This window comes from Ranitomeya imitator, chromosome 4, assembly GCF_032444005.1.
Source record: "Ranitomeya imitator isolate aRanImi1 chromosome 4, aRanImi1.pri, whole genome shotgun sequence".
NCBI lineage: Eukaryota > Metazoa > Chordata > Amphibia > Anura > Dendrobatidae > Ranitomeya > Ranitomeya imitator.
The window spans coordinates 28,933,453-28,958,013 of NC_091285.1; the positions used below are offsets into that span (position 1 = coordinate 28,933,453).

General features: G+C 44.5%; 1 protein-coding gene across 2 annotated transcripts in view; it reads left to right on the forward strand.

Moving 5' to 3' along the window:
* The first annotated feature begins 15,873 nt into the window (after positions 1-15,873).
* The window catches only part of TSPAN9 (tetraspanin 9), a 500,490-nt gene continuing 491,802 nt past the window's right edge, over positions 15,874-24,561 (forward strand). The window contains exon 1 of one of the 2 annotated variants that reach the window (XM_069763444.1): positions 15,874-16,131. The gene's annotated coding sequence lies outside the window, so the exon portion shown is untranslated. The remainder of the gene's footprint in view (positions 16,132-24,561) is intronic. The other variant, XM_069763445.1, reaches the window with a different exon arrangement.

The window sequence follows — 24,561 nt, forward strand, 5'->3', positions numbered from 1 at the left end:
TATGCCAGGATGGAGGACATATATATCAGGAGGAGTGGAGGGCCCCCTGGTCCAAATCTTCTTGCACCGGTGCTCATCAGACTCTAATTACATTGAACCTCAATTAGTGAAAGAAGAAAGCACCTACATGGAGGAAGCTAACATGTCTTTTCATTATGTAAGCAGCCTAACAATTTACATGTAATACTGTACTTCCCCTGTGGAGGCACTGCAGGGAAATGGAACACTTGAAAAAAGTTTCCTCCCTCTTTAGATCATCAGTGATTGCTATTTTTTATGTTTATGAACTCTTCTAACAAAAGGGGCTTGTTGGAATTAGAGAACCCATCAGTGCAAGACTTAGCATTGTCTACGCTTCTACACAACAAACAGGACGGAGACATTTTAGTGACCTCCCTGCTATCAGGTCTGTTTGTCTTTGCTCTGAGCGACATTGCGCGGAAAAATGGAGAGGGATGAGGCTTGTTGAGTGATGCTCTGCAGGGTCTGGTGAGAACAACTGCAAGTGTCAAGTGATGGGTAATGCAACAACTGTGCAACCCTGAGAAAACACACACATGTCCGGCCACAGATTGTGTCACCAGTGGGAATGGCATTCTAATCTGCCTCATAGCTCATGGGTTAAATGCCTGTTAGGCAGTGAGACGGAAAAAGACTTGTTTAAGGCTGCGTTCACATGCAGCATTTTTACTGCCAAAGGAGCAAGTTTTGGCTGCAGAAAAAAATGGTGTTATCAGTCATTGTACAGGAGGAGGAGGTGAGCTGTGACATCACCTATTGTGAATGGTGGATCCTGTTATCTACAGTATATGGAGGTGTTATCAGTCATTGTACAGGAGGAGGAGGTGAGCTGTGACATCATCTATTGTAAATGGTGGATCCTGTTATCTACAGTATATAGAGGTGTTATCAGTCATTGTACAGGAGGAGGAGGTGAGCTGTGACATCACCTATTGTGTATGGTGGATCCTGTGTTATCTACTGTATATAGAGCTGTTATCAGTCATTGTACAGGAGGAGGAAGTGAGCTGTGATATCACCTATTGTGAATGGTGGATCCTGTGTTATCTACTGTATATAGAGGTGTTATCAGTCATTGTACAGGAGGGGGAGGAGGTGAGCTGTGACCTCATCTATTGTAAATGGTGGATCCTGTGTTATCTACAGTATATAGAGGTGTTATCAGTCATTGTGCAGGAGGAGGAGGTGAGCTGTGACATCACCTATTGTGTATGGTGGATCCTGTGTTATCTACTGTATATAAAGCTGTTATCAGTCATTTTACAGCAGGAGGAGGTGAGCTGTGACATCATCTATTATAAATGGTGGATCCTGTGTTATCTACAGTATATAGAGGTGTTATCAGTCATTGTACAGGGGGAGGAGGTGAGCTGTGACATCACCTATTGTGTATGGTGGATCCTGTGTTATCTACTCTATATAGAGCTGTTATCAGTCATTGTACAGGAGGAGGAGGTGAGCTGTGACATCATCTATTGTGAATGGTGGATCCTGTGTTATCTACTGTATATAGAGCTGTTATCAGTCATTGTACAGGAGGAGGAGGTGAGCTGTGACATCATCTATTGTGAATGGTGGATCCTGTGTTATCTGTTGTGAATTCTGTGGCAGAGCTCCCTCCTGTGGTCACAAGTGGTACTTCGGCTGATTCTCTCTGTGAGCTTCCGTTGGTGGAGGAAAGTGGTACTGCGGCTTCTGAGTTTCCTCCCTCAGGTGATGTGGTGAGGTCGTTAGGTGCTTCTCTACTTAACTCCACCTAATGCTTTGATCCTGGCTTCCTGTCAATGTTCCAGTGTTGGACTTGTTTTTCCCTGGATCATTCCTGTGGCCTGCTGCTCTGCATAGCTAAGTTCTTCTTTGCTATTTGTTTGCTATTTTTTCTGTCCAGCTTGTCTAATTGTTTTGCTGGAAGCTCTGGGACGCAAAGGGTGTACCTCCGTGCCGTTAGTTCGGTACGAAGGGTCTTTTTGCCCCCTTTGCGTGGTTTTCTTTAGGGTTTTGTGTAGACCGCAAAGTTACCTTTCCTATCCTCGCTCTGTTAAGAAAGTCGGGCCTCACTTTGCTGAATCTATTTCATCTCTACGTTTGTCTTTTCATCTTAACTCACAGTCATTATATGTGGGGGGCTGCCTTTTCCTTTGGGGTATTTCTCTGAGGCAAGGTAGGCTTATTTTCTATCTTCAGGCTAGTTAGTTTCTCAGGCTGTGCTGAGTTGCATAGGCAGAGTTAGGCGCAATCCACGGCTGCCTCTAGTGTTGTTTGGAGAGGATTAGGGATTGCGGTCTACAGAGTTCCCACGTCTCAGAGCTCGTTCTATGATTTTGGGTTATTGTCAGATCACTGTATGTGCTCTGACCGCTATGTCCATTGTGGTACTGAATTGCCTTTCATAACAGTTATCTACTGTATATAGAGGAGTTATCAGTCATTGTACAGGAGGAGGAGGTGAGCTGTGACATCACCTACTGTGAATGGTGGATCCTGTGTTATCTACTGTATATAGAGGTGTTATCAGTCATTGTACAGGACAGGGAGGAGGTGAGCTGTGATATCATCTATTGTGAATGGTGGATCCTGTGTAATCAGCTGTGATTCATGTCATTGTACTCTTGCCTCTGATGATAAGGAGATTTCTGAAAAACATTTCTGAAAGGACAAGAACAATGAGGCTAGAAAAGCCACAGTGGCCATTATGAAAATTGCTTAGGTTATTTTTTTTTTTTAGAAGGATGAAAAAAACATTGGCAACATTGTAAAAAAAAAATACATTCAGCACAAAAATATGATTTAAACAATAGGTGTTCTGGCAACACAATCAATTTAATTTAAGCATTTAGAAAGAGAAAAAAAGATAGAAATTAGAATGGGAGCAAAAGAGAGAGATAGTGTGAGACAGAGGAAGGAGAGAAAGCAGGAGTGAGAAAGACATAAAGAAGAGAATGTGAAAGAGATAGAAGAGAAAGAAAGTGTAAATGAGGAGAGAAAAAGAGAAACATGAGAGAGAAAATAAGATAGAACGGGAAAAGGACTAAAAGAATGAGAGAGAATAAGAGAAATAGAGAGAAGATAAAGAAAAAGATGTAGAAGGAAAATAAGGGGAAAAGAAAAAGATAAACAGTAAAGTAGAGAGAGGAAGGGAAGGGAATAGAGAGGAAAAAGTAGGAAAGAGAAAGAGAGAGAAGGAAAGAGAAAGAGAGAAAGAAAGAAAGAAAGAAAGAAAGAAAGAAGAAAGAAAGAAAGAAAGAAAGAAAGAAAGAAAGAAAGAAAGAAAGAAAGAAAGAAAGAGAAAGTTAAAGAGAAAAAGGGCAGTGGAGAGAGAACATGAGAGAAATAGGAGAGAGAGTAAACATGAGCGAAAGCAAAGATAGAGAGAAGGATGGTGAGAAGGATTAGAGAGAGAAAATAAGAAGAGAAGGAGAGAAACGAGTAAGGCTGAATCCAGACATCCATGAAACAAGTCTACATATGGGCTGTGATGTCAGGACTGGATGTCGATCTCCTGACTTGAGCTCGCGGCCACATATGTGTCTGTCCAGCTCGAGACAGGAGATCCACAGCCGGTCCGGACATCACTTCATGGTGTTTCCTGGATGTCTATATTTGACCTAAGTGAGAGAGATGAGAGTGATAATGAGAGAGATACAGTAAAAGAGAGAAGGGGAGAAAGAGAGAAATGGAAAAGTGAAGAGTCAGTTAAAAAGCAATAGAAAGAGAGGAGCACATCAAAGCGCGTTTCACTAACAATGGGCTTCACCAGGAGATGTGTTGTTTTATCCAGTCAAAGTTTACCGGCATCAACATGTAAAGCACCTTGATGCATGTTTCACCAACACTGGGCTTTGTCAGGAGGGGTGTTCTTTTTTTTCTGTCCAACTTTATCGTCTAATGTTGCAAGATATAAGCGGCATGTAGGGCTACATTTTTTCCATTCTTTCAGCCTTAGATTATTTTTATATTCATTATATACTGTTTTGGTCTGTTTGTATATTGCATATCTACATTTGTGTAAATCAGTTTTATTAATATCACAAATATATATACATATCAAATTGCAATGGTAGCGTATAGATATAGCTTATGGCTACATTTGGCTTTTATTACTATTCTCCAGGAGAAAATACAATAAACTTATCCATATAAACCTATATTATGACTCCTTTGTCTTCATTGACCAGATTCAAATACAATGCTAGTATAACGTAACGAAATTGCTTCTTGTTCGTAATTATAACAAAACCATTAAAAGAACTAATGGACTAGAGATAGAGAGTGAGAAAGAACAGAGAGAGAAGAAGAGACAAGTGGGTGGGTGGGGGGGAGGGGGCACGGCTTCCGCCATCTCGCCTAGTTCAGTCTATAATTAATATTAAGACATACTTGAACACTGATCAAGAAGTACGTGACCGATAAAAACAATGGTGTATCACAGAAATGAGCTAATCCAAGTGGTCAGTTCTGTGGTTTCTCTAAATACTATCCAGGGGGTCCATACGTTTAGTACTATCTCCAGGGTTCCCGTGTCCTGACCAGCTATTCTAAAGAGATGGTTCAGCTCTGCTTCCAACTCAGATTTTGATGGGGAAATCGATTGCTTCCAGTAGCGGGGAATTAAATTGCGCGCAGCTGTCAAAACATATCTGAGGAGGACTTTCTTAAATCTGGCTATAGAGATATCACAAATGGATAGTAGAGCCACCTCTATTGTAGGACGAATTTTGTACAGGGATAATTTGTTATGAAGATCAAAGACATCCTCCCAAGAGCCCCTAATGGGCGGGCAAGACCACCAAATATGTGTGTATGAACCCTTCTCCCTCCAACACCTCCAGCACGTATCTGGAGTGCTTGGGAACATGGAATAGATATTATCTGGGCACCTGTACCAACGAGCCAAAAGTCTATAACCTCTCTCTCTTGGTAGTCTGCACATAACGAGGATCTAAATGTGTGAAGAAGGCTCCTATTCCTGTCCTCCAGCGTTATCGGCTTGTTTAGGTCATTTTCCCATTTTAAAAAGAAAGCCGGAGGACCAGATATAGATACCTGGTGCCCCTGGACCATTTTATATAGAAGTGACACTGTATGCGACGGAGGGTCCCCATCCGGGCAAGCCGACTCAAAAGGAGTAAGTGGTCGAAATAGGTCAACCCGTCTTGATATCTTAAGAATATAGCCTCTAATTTGTTCATAAAAAAAAGCCAAACCCCAGGAGGAATTTCCAACCCGTCAAAGAGGGATTGTAAGGGTTTTATAGATGCATGGGCAATGTAGTCGTAGACTATTGGGTGGCTATCTTTGTGTTTATGAAGGAATATAAATTTATCTAGGCCCGCAGGGAAGTCAGACATTGGGGTCAAGGGACCTGGTATAGATTGCATATCTACATTTGTTGCTTATCCCGGATATTCCGGAGTTTTTTTTGTTTTTTTTTTAATTCAATTTAAAAAATTTCTTTATAACCTCAGCCATAAGTAACAGTCAAATCAAAAAGATTGAAAACCACACCAGAACCCAAAAGATTTGAAATTTAGTAATTCTGCATTAATTCCATTTGAAACCACAAGTGCGAATAAGACCTTAGGGATGCCAAGTAACAACCATTAATGCCTTTCCATTGTCCCTTGGGGTTGTCCCCCTATTTCTACACACCCTGTCATAAGAATCTACTTTATAATGTGAGGTGCTTTCCATAACAATACAGAACAGTATAACTTGAGCTTTCAAGGACCTTATAAAAGGTCCTTATATCAATTTGAAAAAAAAAAAAGTGTGCTATCACTTTAAGGCGAAAAAAATGATTTTCCAGAAAATAAAACTTTCTGGAATTAAATTATAAAATACCCTGTCACAAGACTTTTGCCCGGGTAAATAATGCGCCATATGTGAAAGGATCATACATATTTATTACGTTCTGGCCGGCAGTCTTCCGTGATCCACTCATCTTAAAGTGACAGACACATCGTTCTCAGTCAGCAGTGGCATCTGCCCTTAATTAATAACGATTATTCATCGGTGATGAAAGATGACGCAAACTTCCAAAATTACAGATCTGGGATGATGCAGATGACATTTATGAATTCATAATTCCCTGCTGTTTGCTCGATATTTATAGCAGGAACATTCGGGAGATTGTTGCCCTCCTGTGTTATTAAATTTCACATACTGGAAATAAATATGGCTTGATTTCTTGGAATTAAACAAAAAAAAATAATTAAAATCAATCAATAAATAAGAAACATGTCCATGTGCATGTGGTAGAACTTTCTGCGGCTACACAGTAAATGTCCTTTAAAAAGTCACTATGTTTGTCGGGAACCTCGGGTAAATCAATAGTACCCGTGAATATAAGAAACTTAGTAATATATCTTATAAGAAAAATCTGTTGCTTTCTCCACTTATGAGCCACTTCTCATCCAAACAGTTGGCACCCATCGATCAAACTGTTATCACTGATACTTTAGTGAGGACCATAAATTTTGTTGGGAAGCTGTCCAAGTCTGTGACCAACGTTTGGTCAGAACAAGTACCAAGACTTGTTCACCCACGTTGGTAGTAGGTCCATCTTGTTGATTCCCACCTCTGCCGTCATCTAATGGTGGGGCAACCTGCAGACGTATATAACTCGTGTGGGGATGCGTAAAGTGATTCAAAGGACCCCAGCCCATAGACAACAGGTCGGTACTCCATGGCCTTTAGGCAGGAACCCTACGGACGTCCTCCTATCTGCCGGCATCTCCGACTTCTCTTTTGGGTAGTTGACCTGGCACAGCATCACCCCAGGCCAGCTAATCACAATTGTACCCAGACTCCCATCCAGCGGCCATGGAGTACTGACCTGGCCAGTGTCCCCCAAATTTATTAATCTCATCTCTACCCAACTGCACAACATTGTGGACCCTTTGGGCACTACCAGAATAGGCCTTGATGTAGAATTCGCCGTGCACTGGAAATGGTCCAACAGGATTGTTTCATCTTACAGAACAAAATGAATCATTCGTGAGTGACCTTAATAGTGGTGTAGCAAACTACAAGGATAAAAATAATAATAATTGCTCAGCATCATAATGCCCTGCAGCTATGACATCTACTATCACAACTCATGCAGTGATGGTTGGTACCGGGGCCATCACAGATCAGCAGTTCCCAGTGGAGCACAATTTATACAGCAGTCGATTCCATCTCATCTCCAGAGTCACTGGGTGAGTCTGTCTCTCCTGTAGAGTGTAAGCTCTTATGGTCAGTGGGGTCCTCTCTCTCCTGTACAGTGTAAGCTCTTATGGTCAGTGGGGTCCTCTCTCCTGTAGAATGTAAGCTCTTATGGTCAGAGGGGTCCTCTCTCCTGTAGAGTGTAAGCTCTTATGGTCAGTGGGGTCCTCTCTCTCTCCTGTAGAGTGTAAGCTCTTATGGTCAGTGTGGTCCTCTCTCTCCTGTAGAGTGTAAGCTCTTATGGTCAGTGGGGTCCTCTCTCTCTCCTGTAGAGTGTAAGCTCTTATGGTCAGCGGGGTCCTCTCTCTCCTGTAGAGTGTAAGCTCTTATGATCAGTGGGGTCCTCTCTCTCTCCTGTAGAGTATAAGCTCTTATGGTCAGTGGGGTCCTCTTTCTCCTGTAGAGTGTAAGCTCTTATGGTCAGTGGGGTCCTCTTTCTCCTGTAGAGTATAAGCTCTTATGGTCAGCGGGGTCCTCTCTCTCCTGTAGAGTGTAAGCTCTTATGGTCAGTGGGGTCCTCTCTCTCCTGTAGAGTGTAAGCTCTTATTGTCAGCAGGGTCCTCTATCTCTCCTGTAGAGTGTAAGCTCTTATGGTCAGTGGGGTCCCCTCTCTCTCTCCTGTAGAGTGTAAGCTCTTATGGTCAGTGGGGTCCTCTCTCTCCTGTAGAGTGTAAGCTCTTATGGTCAGCGGGGTCCTCTCTCTCCTGTAGAGTGTAAGCTCTTATGGTCAGTAGAGTCTCTTTCTCCTTTTAGAGTGTAAGCTCTTATGGTCAGTGAGGTCCTCTCTCTCCTGTAGAGTGTAAGCTCTTATAGTCAGTGGGGTCCTCTCTCTCTCCTGTAGAGTGTAAGCTCTTATAGTCAGTGGGGTCCTCTCTCTCTCCTGTAGAGTGTAAGCTCTTATAGTCAGTGGGGTCCTCTCTCTCCTGTAGAGTGTAAGATCTTATGGTCAGTGGGGTCCTCTCTCTCCTGGAGAGTGTAAGCTCTTATGGTCAGTAGAGTCTCTTTCTCCTTTTAGAGTGTAAGCTCTTATGGTCAGTGGGGTCCTCTCTCTCTCCTGTAGAGTGTAATCTCTTATGGTCAGTGAGGTCCTCTCTCTCTCCTGTGGAGTGTAAGCTCTTATGGTTAGCGGGGTCCTCTCTCTCTCCTGTAGAGTGTAAGCTCTTATGGTCAGTGGGGTCCTCTCTCTCTCCTGTAGAGTGTAATCTCTTATGGTCAGTGGGGTCCTCTCTCTCTCCTGTGGAGTGTAAGCTCTTATGGTTAGCGGGGTCCTCTCTCTCTCCTGTAGAGTGTAAGCTCTTATGGTTAGTGGGGTCCTCTCTCTCTCCTGTAGAGTGTAATCTCTTATGGTCAGTGAGGTCCTCTCTCTCCTGTAGAGTGTAATCTCTTATGGTCAGTGAGGTCCTCTCTCTCCTGTAGAGTGTAATCTCTTATGGTCAGTGGGGTCCTCTCTCTCTCCTGTAGAGTGTAAGCTCTTATGGTTAGCGGGGTCCTCTCTCTCCTGTAGAGTGTAAGCTCTTATGGTTAGCGGGGTCCTCTCTCTCCTGTAGAGTGTAATCTCTTATGGTCAGTGAGGTCCTCTCTCTCCTGTAGAGTGTAAGCTCTTATGGTCAGTGGGGTCCTCTCTCTCCTGTAGAGTGTAAGCTCTTATGGTCAGTGGGGTCCTCTCTCTCCTGTAGAGTGTAAGCTCTTATGGTCAGTGGGGTCCTCTCTCTCCTGTAGAGTGTAAGCTCTTATGGTCAGTGGGGTCCTCTCTCTCCTGTAGAGTGTAAGCTCTTATGATCAGTGGGGTCCTCTCTCTCTCCTGTAGAGTGTAAGTTCTTATGGTCAGCGGGGTCCTCTCTCTCTCCTGTAGAGTGTAAGCTCTTATGGTCAGTGGGGTCCTCTCTCTCTCCTGTGGAGTGTAAGCTCTTATGGTTAGCGGGGTCCTCTCTCTCCTGTAGAGTGTAAGCTCTTATGGTTAGCGGGGTCCTCTCTCTCCTGTAGAGTGTAATCTCTTATGGTCAGTGAGGTCCTCTCTCTCCTGTAGAGTGTAAGCTCTTATGGTCAGTGAGGTCCTCTCTCTCCTGTAGAGTGTAATCTCTTATGGTCAGTGGGGTCCTCTCTCTCTCCTGTAGAGTGTAAGCTCTTATGGTCAGTGGGGTCCTCTCTCTCTCCTGTAGAGTGTAAGCTCTTATGGTCAGTGGGGTCCTCTCTCTCTCCTGTAGAGTGTAAGCTCTAGTGGTCAGTGGGGTCCTCTCTCTCCTGTAGAGTGTAAGCTCTTATGGTTAGCGGGGTCCTCTCTCTCCTGTAGAGTGTAATCTCTTATGGTCAGTGAGGTCCTCTCTCTCCTGTAGAGTGTAAGCTCTTATGGTCAGTGGGATCCTCTCTCTCCTGTAGAGTGTAAGCTCTTATGGTCAGTGGGGTCCTCTCTCTCCTGTAGAGTGTAAGCTCTTATGGTCAGTGGGGTCCTCTCTCTCTCCTGTAGAGTGTAAGCTCTTATGGTCAGTGGGGTCCTCTCTCTCCTGTAGAGTGTAAGCTCTTATGGTCAGTGGGGTCCTCTCTCTCCTGTAGAGTGTAAGCTCTTATGGTCAGTGGGGTCCTCTCTCTCCTGTAGAGTGTAAGCTCTTATGGTCAGTGGGGTCCTCTCTCTCCTGTAGAGTGTAAGCTCTTATGATCAGTGGGGTCCTCTCTCTCTCCTGTAGAGTGTAAGTTCTTATGGTCAGCGGGGTCCTCTCTCTCTCCTGTAGAGTGTAAGCTCTTATGGTCAGTGGGGTCCTCTCTCTCTCCTGTGGAGTGTAAGCTCTTATGGTTAGCGGGGTCCTCTCTCTCCTGTAGAGTGTAAGCTCTTATGTTCAGTGAGGTCCTCTATCTCCCCCCACATGTTTTTTCCGATAACACTTTCAGAATTGAGATTCTTGCAAGTTTATTTGCCACAAATTAATTTTTTGTGGAAAATTAATTGAGGTCAGTGATTTTATGCTTCAACAGATCCACTCATCTCTCGTTTCTGGGTTCCTCTCTCCTATGTGACAACCTGATCTCTGCCAACCTTTTAACCATTATTTTATAACAATTGCTAAATTTTCCACTATTCTTGGGCATGATTCATCTTCTGTACATTTCATTTAGATTTCTCTGACTTTGGTAAAACAGGGTAAATATACAGCAAATGACCATCAAGCAACATCTGACGTTCTTTGCTTCCAGCATGGTAAATCTGCCTAGGATCTGTCTAGGACTGGATAAGGCTGGACTATGAAGGTGCTATATTACGACCGCATTTTAATGTCCTTATTATGGTCACAAGACTGGAACCCATTCAACCCTCCTCTGGAATTTTAATGAACCAAACTTCAGACATCATAAAACTCTGTGGCGATCTAAGTTTGGTTCATTAGAACCATATCTGAGAATCAGGTCCATTTTCTCACCACTTTTTTATGGTGTACTTGACGTTTATGTAAGAAAAAAATATTTAAGTGGATCTGTCTATGGAAGACACAATATAAAAATGTAAGGTTGCAAAAAACACGGTGAGACACACAGCTGTGTGAAATTGTACTAACAAAGAAGATCAGTCGCTCTGAAAGTGCTCATACATATCAGATAAATGTTTACCGAACTCACAGAATTTGGTAGGATCGGTCGACCATCCAATGAGCATGCAACTATCTGGTTGGCTAATCGAGCATTCAATCAATTGGCCAGTTGGGCAATTGTGTTTTCCATCAGTCCTGGCACAAGCGCCGGACCTGGCTCCCTTCTCTTATAGCGCCTTACTTTGCTGTAGTGACCTGTCAAACGCCTCTGACATTACCACCTTAGGTCTTTTAAAGCCGGCTGTTTGAGAGGTCAGGCGCTTAGATATTAAGAAACATTATTATTATTTACTATTATAGCGCCATTTATTCCATGGCGCTTTACATGTGAGGAGGGGTATACATAATAAAAACAAGTACAATAATCTTAAACAATACAAGTCACGACTGGTACAGTAGGAGAGAGGACCCTGCCCGCGAAGGCTCACAATCTACAAGGGATGGGTGAGGATACAGTAGGTGAGGGTAGAGCTAGTCGTGCAGCGGTTTGGCCGATCAGTGGTTACTGCAGGTTGTAGGCTTGTCGGAAGAGGTGGGTCTTCAGGTTCTTTTTGAAGGTTTCGATGGTAGGCGAGAGCCTGATGTGTTGTGGTAGAGAGTTCCAGAGTAGGGGTGATACGCGAGAGAAATCTTGTATGCGATTGTGGGACGAGGAGATAAGAGGGGAGTAGAGTAGGAGATCTTGTGAGGATCGGAGGTTGCGTGTAGGTAAGTACTGGGAGACGAGGTCACAGATGTATGGAGGAGATAGGTTGTGGATGGCTTTGTACATCATGGTTAGGCTTTTGTACTGGAGTCTCTGGGTAATGGGGAGCCAGTGAAGGGATTGACAGAGGGGAGAGGCCGGGGAATAGCGGGGGGACAGGTAGATTAGTCGGGCAGCAGAGTTTAGAATAGATTGGAGGGTTGCGAGAGTGTTCGAGGGGAGGCCACTGAGCAGGAGGATGAAGTAGTCAAGGTAGGAGATGATGAGGGCATGGACTAGGGTTTTTGCAGATTCTTGGTTTAGGAATATACGGATCCGTGAAATATTTTTGAGTTGAACGCAGCAGGAGGTGGAAAGGGCTTGGATTTGTGGTTTGAAGGAGAGATCAGTGTCAAGGATTACCCCAAGACAGCGGGCTTGTGGGACTGGGGAGAGTGGGCAGCCGTTTACTGTAATGGATAGGTTTGTTGGGGAGGGTCGCATGAGATGGGGGAAAGATGATGAATTCTGTTTTGTCCATGTTAAGTTTTAGAAATCTAGCAGAGAAGAAGGATGAAATAGCGGACAGACATTGGGGGATTCTGGTTAGTAGGGAGGTGATATCTGGTTCAGAAATGTAGATCTGTGTGTCATCAGCATAGAGGTGATACTGAAAGCCATGAGATTCTATGAGCTGTCCAAAGGTGTAAATGAAGAAGAGCAGGGGCCCTAGGACTGAACCTAGTGGGACTCCGACAGATAGGGGGCGAGGAGACATTCACTATAGATGCCTCAGTTTGTCGGGAATTTGCTACTTCTCTCTTAGTTGAGCTCCAGTCTAGTGTCCGTCATCTCCTCAGCTTCTCTTGACTTTCATGGACCAACCAGATATATTTCCAAGCTCAGTCCAGGTACTTGGAGTTGTCTACACCAACCTTTCAGCAAATTAACAACATCTTGCAACTGTTCATGCTTGGCATCAGCAATCAAGGTAACATATATTTTTAAGCACAACTCCAGCTTATCTATACTTCATTGCACTGCTGCATTTTAACGCCGCTTTGGCATAGGTCAGGTGTTTAGATATTACGTAGTATTGACCATGATTGCCTCAGGTTTTGCAAGAATGTGCTACTACTTCTCTTGGCTGAGCTGCAGGCAGGTGTTCATCAGCTCCTCAGCCTCTCCTGACTTCCATGCTACTGCCAGAGATATTTTAAAGCTCAGTCCAGGATCTTGGTGTTGTCTACACCAACCTCTTGCATTGTCTACACCAACCTCTTGCAAATGTTCACACCAGGTTTCTGCAATCAAGGTAACACATCTTTTAAAGCATATCTGCAGCTTATCCATAATTAATTGCACCGCTGCAGTTAATTATTACCTTGCTTGAAGACACCAGACTATATTTAGTTCTCTTTGCTGCTATTAACCATTGCTCTGCTAAAAGACACCAGAATGCATTTACTTCTCTCTTATATTGCTGTTATTAACCATTCCACTATTGGAAGATTCCAAACTGCATTTACTGTTTGGTTACTCCTTTAACAATTCCTTTGCTGGAAGTTATCAGACTGTATTCCTACGAATAACTGCTTTCCTGCCCAAAAATATCAGCTTCTTATACCACTGCTACCTCATCTGTGCTATCTGCTTCACTTGTTTCATCTGTCAAGACTCAATCTGCTGCATTGACTCCTCCAGTCCATACTGCTCACCCAGATGCATGGCTTAGAGAATCCACCTCACCATGTGTACCCATGACATATTGATTGGACATGGGTTGTCGGAAGGAATAGTTGTTGGCCAACTGAGCGATTAATTGGCTGATCAATCAAGCAAGGGAACGATCATGTGTTTAGTGGGCTGATTGAGTGATCAGTGGGCTGATTGAGCAAATTATTATTATTATTCATTGTTATAGCGCAATTTATTCCATGGCGCTTTACATGTGAGGAGGGGTATACATAATAAAAACAAGTACAATAATCTTAAACAATACAAGTCATAATAACTGGTACAGGAGGAGTGAGGACCCTGCCCGCACAGGCTCACAATCTACAAGGGATGGGTGAGATTACAGTAGGTGAGGGTAGAGCTGGTCATGCAGCGGTTTGGTCGATCAGTGGTTATTGCAGGTTATAGGCTTGTCGGAAGAGGTAGGTCTTCAGGCTCTTTTTGAAGGTTTCGATGGTAGGCGAGAATCTGATGTGTTGTGGTAGAGAGTTCCAGAGTAGGGGTAATACGCGAGAGAAATCTTGTATACGATTGTTGGAAGAGGAGTTAAGAGGGGAGTAGAGAAGGAGACGGGAGACGAGGTCACAGATGTATGGAGGAGACAGGTTGTGGATGGCTTTGTATGTCATGGTTAGGGTTTTGTCCTGGAGTCTCTGGGCAATGGGGAGCCAGTGCAGGGATTGACAGAGGGGAGAGGCAGGAGAATAGCGGGGGGACAGGTGGATTAGTCGGGCAGCAGAGTTTAGAATAGATTGGAGGTTGCAGTAGTCAAGGCGAGAGATGATGAGGGCATGGACTAGGGTTTTTGCAGATTCTTGGTTGAGGAATGAACGGATTTGTGAAATATTTTTGAGTTGAAGGCGGCAGGAAGTTGAAAGGGCTTGGATATGTGGTTTGAAGGAGAGATCAGCGTCAAGGATTACCCCGAGGTAGCGAGCTTGTGGGACTGGGGAGAGTGGACAGCCGTTTACTGTAATAGATAGATTCGTTGGGGGGGGGGGGGGGTCGCATGAGATGGAGGAAAGATGATGAATTCTGTTTTGTCTATGTTAAGTTTCAGAAATCTAGCGGCGAAGAAGGATGAAATAGTGGACAGACATTGAGGGATTCTGGTTAGTAGGGAGGTGATATCTGGTCCAGAGATGTAGATCTGTGTGTCATCAGCATAGAGATGATACTGAAAGCCGTGAGATTCTATGAGCTGTCCCAGGCCAAAGGTGTAAATGGAGAAGAGCAAGGGCCCTAGAACTGAACCTTGTGGGACTCCGACAGATAGGGGGCGAGGTGAGGAGGTGGTGTGTGAGTGGGAGACGCAAATCTTTCAGTCCAGTAATCGATTGATTCAGCAACCATTAAGTCGACCCAGCAATCAATCATTTGATCCAGCAATCCATCGACCACTATGTAATATTTGTATTAGACAGTGCTAGCTTGGCTCGGTAACAAACTCAATAAATTCTGCAATGTGCTGGGCATACTGATTGTTAAAAGTTTGGGGTTCTTACCGGACACTGAGTGTCCTGGGCTAAACTCAGAAAACGGACTTCTCTTGAAAGTCAGGGGATAGAGAGAGAGTGCGAGATGGGGAGAGAGGGAAAGAGAGGGAGATGGAGAGAGCTATAGAGAGGGAGATAGAGAAAGAGGTAGAGAGAGGGCCAAAGAAAGAGAGGAGAGAGAAAGGAATAGAGGGAGAGAAAGAGAGAGAGCGAAAGAGAGAGGGAGAAAGAAAGAGGGAGAGGGGGAAAGAGAGAGGGAGAGGGGGAAAGAGAGAGGAAGAGGTACAGAGAGAGAGCTATAGAGAGGGAGAGAGAGGAAGAGGGAGAGAAAGAGGGAGAGTGAGAGAGGGAGAGAGAGAGGGAGAGATAAGGAAAGAGGGAGGGAGAGAGAAAGAGAGAGGGAGAGAGAAAGACAGGAAGAGAGAAAGAAAGAGAGAGAGTGAGAAAGAAAGTTCTACTTCCAAAGTTCAGGTCACCAATGTTTTCTATGGGATTCAGTTCAGGTACCCAAACAGAACTTTGGGCTAAAGTTTGGGTTGGGTACCAGAACCCGAACTTCCATGGGTCCGTTCATCCCTAATTGTCACCCAACCTTCCCAGAATCAGACACGAACAAGAAGCAGCTGAATAAGAATCTCATCAACTGAAGCTTTTCTCTTTTCTGACTTTTTTCTAACATTAGACTTTCTAGACATATCGCCGCAAGCAAAAATCTCCGATAAACCGCGTCCAACCTAAACACAAGGAAAGAGTTTGGCGGAAGAAATCTGCACGTTAAGTTTTGCAGACCTGGAAGAAAAAAAAAAATGTTCCAGGGATTCCAATCTAAATACAAAAGTGAATTATTTTGGCCAAACGCGTTTCGGGATGATACTGGCAGGATTATCGTGCTGGTATTTGGAGTTGGAATGGACGCCTATGAACCGGGGTATTGTTTATTTCCTGGCTCTTGGTTGTTTTTTGATCCTTAAGGCTTTTAATCTTTGGGGAATGTGTGTGTTGTGAGGCACTGCTGCTGCTGCTGGCCTTGTCATTACTGGGAAGGCAGGGCAGGGGACTGGGGAGGAAGGAGGAAGACTGGGAGAGGAGGGAGGAGGATCAGAGGAGCTCAGGCACAAGAAGAGGAGGAGTTCTCATACCCAGTGACCCTGCTATACTGTAACTGAATCCCAATGTGGCTGCACTTTTTTATGCCAGAGCAGCCTGTTGCTCCATCTCCCTCTCCCCCAACCATTTCCGCCTCTTACAAACCAGTGACTCCCAGTAACAAATGACTGGATAACGCAGGAAAGTCCCAACATTAATTCCCAAATTTGCATTTCTTTTCTAAAAACCACTGAATTTCTTCACTTTTTTCTTGGGATCTGTCTCCTTCCCTGCACTCTTGGAATATACATTTTGCCCAGAGGTAAGAACATTTACTTTTTTCCTTGTAAATTCCTTTCATGTACAGATGTAGCAGAGCTGAGGTTGTGAGCTCGCATTTACAGATTGCAACATTTGAGCATCAGGATAACTTTCTTCACCTGCGTTTCTATGACATTGTGATGTCAGGAGTCGTGCCGGATGACAAACTCAACTTCGCAACATTTGACAAACTCAGCACTTCTATATCACTTTTTTTTCCCTACGAATTGCTGGCAGAAGGTTGAAAGCCGCATGATTATTATTAGTCGTCGTTACTTGATACAGATTGTATCTTACTGGGTTGTCAGGAATTTAGGAATGTGATGGTTTTGGATTAGATTGTGAGATCTTGTGGTGCAGGATCTTTTCTCGGAGGTGAGCGTTTGGGAATGTGACTGTTTCGGATTAGATTGTGAGCTCTTGGGGTGCAGGATCTTTTCTCGGAGGTGAGTGTTTGGGAATGTGATGATTTTGGATTAGATTGTGAGCTCTTGGGGTGCAGGATCTTTTCTCGGAGGTGAGCGTTTGGGATTGTGATGGCTATGTATTAGATTGTGAGCTCTTGGGTTGCAGGATCTTTTCTAGGAGGTGAGCGTTTGGGATTGTGATGGTTATGTATTAGATTGTGAGCTCTTGGGGTGCAGGATCTTTTCTCGGAGGTGAGCGTTTGGGATTGTGATGGTTATGTATTAGATTGTGAGCTCTTGTGGTGCAGGATCTTTTCTCGGAGGTGAGCGTTTGGGAATGTGACAGTTTCGTATTAGATTGTGAGCTCTTGGGGTGCAGGATCTTTTCTCGGAGGTGATCGTTTGGGAATGTGACAGTTTCGTATTAGATTGTGAGCTCTTGGGGTGTAGGATCTTTTCTCGGAGGTGAGCGCTTGGGAATGTGATGGTTACGTATTAGATTGTGAGCTCTTGGGGTGCAGGATCTTTTCTCAGAGGTGAGTGTTTGGGAATGTGACAGTTTCATATTAGATTGTGAGCTCTTGGGGTGCAGGATCTTTTCTCGGCGGTGAGTGTTTGGGAACGTGATGGTTTTGGATTAGATTGTAAGCTCTTAGGTTGCAGGATCTTTTCTCGGATCAAAGCATTTGGGAATGTGATGGTTATGTATTAGATTGTGAGCTCTTGGGGTGCAGGATCTTTTCTCGGAGGTGATCGTTTGGGAATGTGACAGTTTCGTATTAGATTGTGAGCTCTTGGGGTGCAGGATCTTTTCTCGGAGGTGAGCGTTTGGGAACGTGATGGTTTTGGATTAGATTGTGAGCTCTTGGGTTGCAAAGCATTTGAGAATGTGACAGTTTTGGATTAGATTGTGAGATCTTGGGGTGCAGGATCTTTTCTCGGAGGTGAGCATTTGGGAATGTGATGACTTTGTATTAGATTTTAGGTTGCAGGATCTTTTCTCGGATCAAAGCGTTTAGGAATGTGATGGTTTTGGATTAGATTGTGAGCTCTTGGGGTGCAGGATCTTTTCTCGGAGGTAAAAGTTTGGGAATGTGACGGTTTTTTATTAGATTGTGATCTCTTGGGGTGCAGGATCTCTTCTCGGAGGTGAGCGTTTGGGAATGTGATGGTTTTGGATTAGATGCTAAGCTTTTAGTGTATAGGATCTCTCCCCGAAGGCAAGTGTTTGGGAATGTGACGGTTTTGGATTAAATTAGATTGTGGACTCTAAGACTATGTTCACACATTGCATTTTTTTTGCTGCAAATTTTAAGCTGCGTTTTACAGTACCAGGAAAGTCTATGAGATTTCAGAAATCTCATGCACACAACTTTTTTTTTTCCTTAACTGATTTGGAAAAGTGCTAGGTTTTGTTTTTGAAAACTGCTGCATGTCACTTGTTTCAGCTTTTTTTTCTGCATTTTTGCAGTGCTTTTTCACCCATAGAATGCAATGGGTAAGTGCAAAAATGCAGCAAAAAATACAAGTATCAGTTTTTGCTGCGTTTTTGGTTTCAAAAACCTAAGGTTAAATCATACTTTTTTTTGCGGTGGGGGGGGGGGTCACTAAACTTTATCAGCATGCACAAGAGACACCAAAAACGCAGCAATAAAAATGCAGCAAAAATTACGCAAAAGCGCATCAAAACCTGCTTTTTGTAAGCAGCTTCTTTACCGCAAAGGGAACAGGTTTTGCCTGCGGGGGAAAAAAAAAAAACACAGCAAAAACGTAACGTGTGAACGTAACCTTAAAGGGTTGTTCACACATTGCATTTTTGCCGCGTTTTTCTGCTACAAATCCCGAATTTACAGACATACCCTCAGGATACAGGATCTTTTCTAGAAGCTTAGTATTATGAATTGAGGAATTGAGAAGTGAGGAATATACCATAATAAATTAAGGCTTCATGGGACAATGTACTATGGTTGTGGTAGTCTTTTAGATTGCAAGCTCCTAGGCTCCGTTCCCACAATGAATTTTGGGTGAGTTTTTTTTCTCTGTGTATTTTCAAAAAAAATGCAAGTAACTTGTTTTACTCATAAAATCTGCAACATCAAAAATTCATTGTGGGAACGTAGCCTTAGGCTTCTTTCACACTAGCGTCGGAATCTCCCCGTCGCAATGCGTCGGGGAGAGATTCCGACGCTAGCGTTTAGCGCATTGCACAATGGAGGCAGCGGATGCATTTCTCCGGCGCATCCGCTTCCCCATTGTAAGGTGCGGGGAGGTGGGGGCGGAGTTCCGGCCGCACATGCGCGGTCGGAAAAAGCGGTCCGTCAGGAGCAAAAAACGTTACATGTAGCGTTTTTTGCTCCCGACGGTCCGCAGAAGCACGACGCATCCGTCGCTTGACGGATGCGACCCGTCGCAAATGCGTCGTCAATACAAGTCTATGGGGAAAAAACGCATCCTGCAAGCACTTTTGCAGGATGCGTTTTTTCTGCAAAACGACGCATTGTGACGGATTGCAGAAAACGCTAGTGTGAAAGTAGCCTTAGGGTAATAAGACCCCCTTCCACCAAACCAAGGTAGCTGCACTTTTTAGGAGGTGCTATATTTATACTGTAACACTTTAGGGCATATTAGTCCCTAAATATACAGTGTGGGGTAGATTGCAAGCACGAGGGCGCAAGATCCAGTAATGGCAGCTAAGACTCTAGGATGTAGTAGGGTTTAGCGAGTAAGCTTGTATGAGATATCAGTCCGTAAGGCTGGTTTTACACTTGCCGTTTTTTTTGGCCCGTATTTGCATCACCAATGCATTTCAATGGGGCCGCAAAAATTCGTAGGAGCGCCGTAAAGGCTGTGAGGGCCATATTTACGGCCGTGAAGAAATATCGAGCTTGCTCGATATATTTCACGGCTTACGGACACGGGCCCCATGGAGCCGCAAAAACAATGGAAGTTTGTTTTTGGGGTGCGCCGTTACTTCCGTTTCTTCTCCCAAAACTTTTTCTATAGTATTGGGAACCTGGAAAACGGCGATCCGCAAGTTTTTTTGCGGTCCGCTATTGCGGCAGACCTTGAAAATTGCGGCAATACTGCCCGCAAAAAAGACCCCCAATAATAGGCCGCAAAAAACCCCGGTAAGTGTAAAAGAAGCCTTAGAATGGGAGATCCCGGGAACTGAACTTGTAGGGTCCTTGTTAGTAGAGTTCACCCATTAGATCGTTAGCTCTTATGGTGCGGCGTTCTTTCTTGATAGCTGATCCTTGAAGGCTATAGTTGAGTTAAACCTTCAGATAGTCGACTCTAATAGTACAGGATCTCCAGGAAGCTGACAAAGTAATAAAGTACAACGCCTTTCCACCACATTGTATCAGGAGAGGGTCCTGGACCATAAGAGCTCACAATTCTATAGGATTTAGACTGTTAGCTCTTAGGAGGCCGAGTCCTCTATCTGATCTTCTAAGTTTAGGCTGTAATTCTATTCTAATGTTAGCTGTTGCTTTTTTTGTTATGACTTCACTATAGAAATGGGATGTTACTATTATATTATTTTATGTTGTTCTTATTATTATTATAGTAATATCATTTCTGAACTACCTGTATTTTGTGTATATGTTGCCAGTGGCGTGACTTGCCCCGGTACAAGATTGTCATACATGTTCCCCATCCTGGTATATATCCCTCATACTGGTATACATGTTTCCCATCCGGGTATATAAGTTCCCCATCCTGGTCCCCATATTGATATACATGATCCTTATCCTGGTATATATGTTCCCCATGCTGTTATATCCTCTATCCCGGTATACATGTTCCCCATCCTGGTATACTGTATATCCCTCATACTGGCATACATGATCCCTATCCTGGTATACATGTTCCCCATCCCGGTATACATGTTCCCCATCCTGGTATACTGTATATCCCTCATACTGGTATGCATGATCCCCATCCTGATATATATGTTCCCCCTCCTGGTATATACAGCTCTGGCAAAAATTAAGAGACCACTGCAAAATGTTCAGTTTGTCTGATTTTCCTCTTTCTAGATATATTTTTTAGTAAAATGTGAATTGTTATTTTATTCTATAAACTTCTGACCACATGTCTCCGAATTTCCAAGCAATACATTTTGGATTTTTTTTTCTGAAAATGAGAAATGGTCAAAATTAGAAAAAAAAAATGCAAACAATAATGCAAAGGAAACAAGTTCAGAATCATTTAGAAACAACAATACTAATGTTTTAACTCAGGAAGAGTTCAGATATCAATATTTTGTGGAATAACCATGATTTTTAATCACAGCTTTCATGCGTCTTGGCATGATTTCCACCAGTCTTTCACACTGCTCCTGGTGCAAAAGTGTAAGCAGTTCTTCTTTGTTTGATGGCTTGTGACTATCCATCATCCTCTTGATTACATTCCAGAGGTTTTCCATGGGGTTCAGGCCTGGAGTTGGACTGCCCATGACAGGGATTTGATGTGGTGGTCCTTCATCCACACCTTGATTGACCTAGCTGTGTGGCTTGGCGCATTGTCCTGCTGGAAAAACCAGTCCTCAGAGACAGGGCTGCCACTAGAAATTTTGGGGCCCCATACTGGCAAAATTTTCGGGGCCCCCTTGAAACTCCGCCCAGGCTCCACCCAGCCCCACCTCCACGCTCCACCCCTCGAACTGTCCACAGTCCCACCGCTCTCTCTTGGAAAATCTCCACTTCTCACCTATCACACATTGACAGTTCCCATCACCAGATCACACATACAGCCGGCAGCTTTTGTTTTGGCCAAAAGATTTTTTAAGCCGCCACCATAACACGGTAGACACTTTTGGCCGGGCCCTACTCTGCTGTAACCTATTAAATATTTGTTAAAATATGCAACACAATTTAGGTATATTTTTTATTTATTTTTCAATTTTTAAAATGACCTATAATACTACATACAAGGAACAAATACCACAGCACCATGACCAGATGACATATTACCACCACAGTGATCGAATAATATAAAATACAAGGAACAAATACCGCTACACCATGACCAGACCGCATATCACCACAAATGACTGAATACTACAATACTGATCAGTAATAAAAAAAAACCACAATACTATCACCATCAGTGCCATTATGCACAGGAGATCTGTAATCAGTAAGCAGTGTCTGTGTACAGGTAATACAGTGATCACCGGTGACATTACACACAGGAGCTCTGTATATAATGCATAGGTAATACAGTGATCACTGGTGACATTGTACACAGGACCTCTGTATATAGTATACAGTGTATAGTGTCAGTGTATAGGTAACACTGACTCACCAGTGACGTCTCTAGGTGAAGTCCTTCATCTTTCATCCAGCACAGACCGCCATCACTTCATCCAGCCAGGACTCGTCTCTGCAGGAAATAAAACAGTTATCTCGAGTTCCGCTTGTAGAACACATTACTTAATTTTCCCAACTTCTACATTACACCACATGAAGAAGGCAACATAGTATTACTCTACACAGTAACAGGACCGCCTCCCCATTTAAAACAGTATACTCAAAAAATAAAATAAATACATCACTGCAATAATAATATCCCTTAATTAGCCCCTATGGTAATATTCGCCATCCTAGCCCCCGTGTGTCTCATTCCAGGCTCCAGCCATATGTTCTCCCATCCTGCCCTCATGAGTATCCATTCTGCCCCATATGATCTCCCCATCCTGCCCCATCTGTCTCCATCGTATCCATCCTGCCCCATCTGTCTCCAATCTTGCCCCATCTGTCTCCATTCTGCCCCATCTGTTTCCAATCCTGCCCCATCTGTGTCCAGCACTCTGCCCCATCTGTGTCCAGCACTCTGCCCCATCTGTGTCCAGCACTCTGCCCCATCTGTGTCCAGCACTCTGCCCCATCTGTGTCCAGCACTCTGCCCCATCTGTGTCCAGCACTCTGCCCCATCTGTGTCCAGCACTCTGCCCCATCTGTGTCCAATCCTGCCCCATCTGTGTCCAATCCTGCCCCATCTGTGTCCAATCCTGCCCCATCTGTGTCCAATCCTGCCCCATCTGTGTCCAGCACTCTGCCCCATCTGTGTCCAATCCTGCCCCATCTGTGTCCAGCACTCTGCCCCATCTGTGTCCAATCCTGCCCCATCTGTGTCCAGTACTCTGCCCCGTCTGTGTCCAATCCTGCCCCATCTGTTTCTAATCCTGCCTCATCTCTGTCCAGCACTCTACCCCATCTCTGTCCAGCACTCTGCCCCATCTCTGTCCAGCACTCTGCCCCACCTCTGTCCAGCACTCTGCCCCATCTCTGTCCAGCACTCTGCCCCATCTCTGTCCAGCACTCTGCCCCATCTCTGTCCAGCACTCTGCCCCATCTCTGTCCAGCACTCTGCCCCATCTCTGTCCAGCACTGTGCCCCATCTCTGTGTCCAGCTTTCTGCCCCCCCTGTGTCCAGCTTTCTGCCCCCCCTGTGTCCAGCTTTCTGCCCCCCCTGTGTCCAGCTTTCTGACCCCCCTATGTCCAGCTTTCTGCCCCCCCCCTGTGTCCAGCTTTACTGCCCCCTCTGTGTCCAGCTTTACTGCCCCCTCTGTGTCCAGCTTTACTGCCCCCTCTGTGTCCAGCTTTACTGCCCCCTCTGTGTCCAGCTTTCTGCCCCCCTGTGTCCAGCTTTACTGCCCCCTCTGTGTCCAGCTTTCTGCCCCCCCCCTGTGTCCAGCTTTACTGCCCCCTCTGTGTCCAGCTTTCTGCCCCCCCTGTGTCCAGCTTTACTGCCCCCTCTGTGTCCAGCTTTCTGCCCCCCTGTGTCCAGCTTTACTGCCCCCTCTGTCTCCAGCTTTCTGCCCCCCCTGTGTCCAGCTTTACTGCCCCCTCTGTGTCCAGCTTTCTGCCCCCCCTGTGTCCAGCTTTACTGCCCCCCCTGTGTCCAGCTTTACTGCCCCCTCTGTGTCCAGCTTTACTGCCCTGTTGTTGTTTTTTTGAGCATTTTAGGTGAGTTTTTGATGCTATGTATTTTCGCTGCGTAAAAAAACATAATTGCAGAAAAATGGATGGGATTTATAGAAATCCTATGCTGTGTTGTATTATATATTTTTAATATGATTTCAACACTCCAATTAATTAATACGAACGATAGAGATATTGATTGGTTATGTTATTAATATATGTATATATATATATATATATATATATATATATATATACTGTATGTATATATTCAATGGAGTCCACAGAAAGCTAATTGAAAACTTGTCCAGCCACATGTCAATTGTTCCAAATGGTCAGTCTAAGCAAAGTGAATGTAAATGACCCAGTAATTTACATTTGGAGTACACTTTACACTTAAGGTACCTTCACACATAACGATATTGTTAACGATATCGTTGCTATTTATGACGTAGCAACGATATCGTTAATTAAATCGTTATGTGTGACAGCGACCAACGATCAGGCCCCTGCTGGGAGATCGTTGGTCGCTGAATAAAGTCCAGAACTTTATTTCGTCGCTGGACTCCCTGCTGACATCGCTGGATCGGCGTGTATGACACCGATCCAGCGATGTCTTCACTGGTAACCAGGGTAAACATCGGGTAACTAAGCGCAGGGCCGCGCTTAGTAACCCGATGTTTACCCTGGTTACCATGCTAAAAGTAAAAAAAAACAAACACTAGATACTTACCTACAGCCGTCTGTCCTCCAGCGCTGTGCTCTGCACTCCTCCTGTACTGGCTGTGAGCCGGAAAGCAGAGCGGTTACGTCACCGCTCTGCTTTCCGGCTCCCAGACAGTACAGGAGGAGAGCAGAGAAGCAGAGCGCAGCGCTGGAGGACAGACGGCTGTAGGTAAGTATGTACTGTTTGTTTTTTTTTACTTTTAGCATGGTAACCAGGGTAAACATCGGGTTACTAAGCGCGGCCCTGCGCTTAGTTACCCGATGTTTAACCTGGTTACCCGCATCGTTGGTCGCTGGAGAGCTGTCTGTGTGACAGCTCTCCAGCGACCAAACAGCGACGCTGCAGCGATTCGGATCGTTGTCGGTATC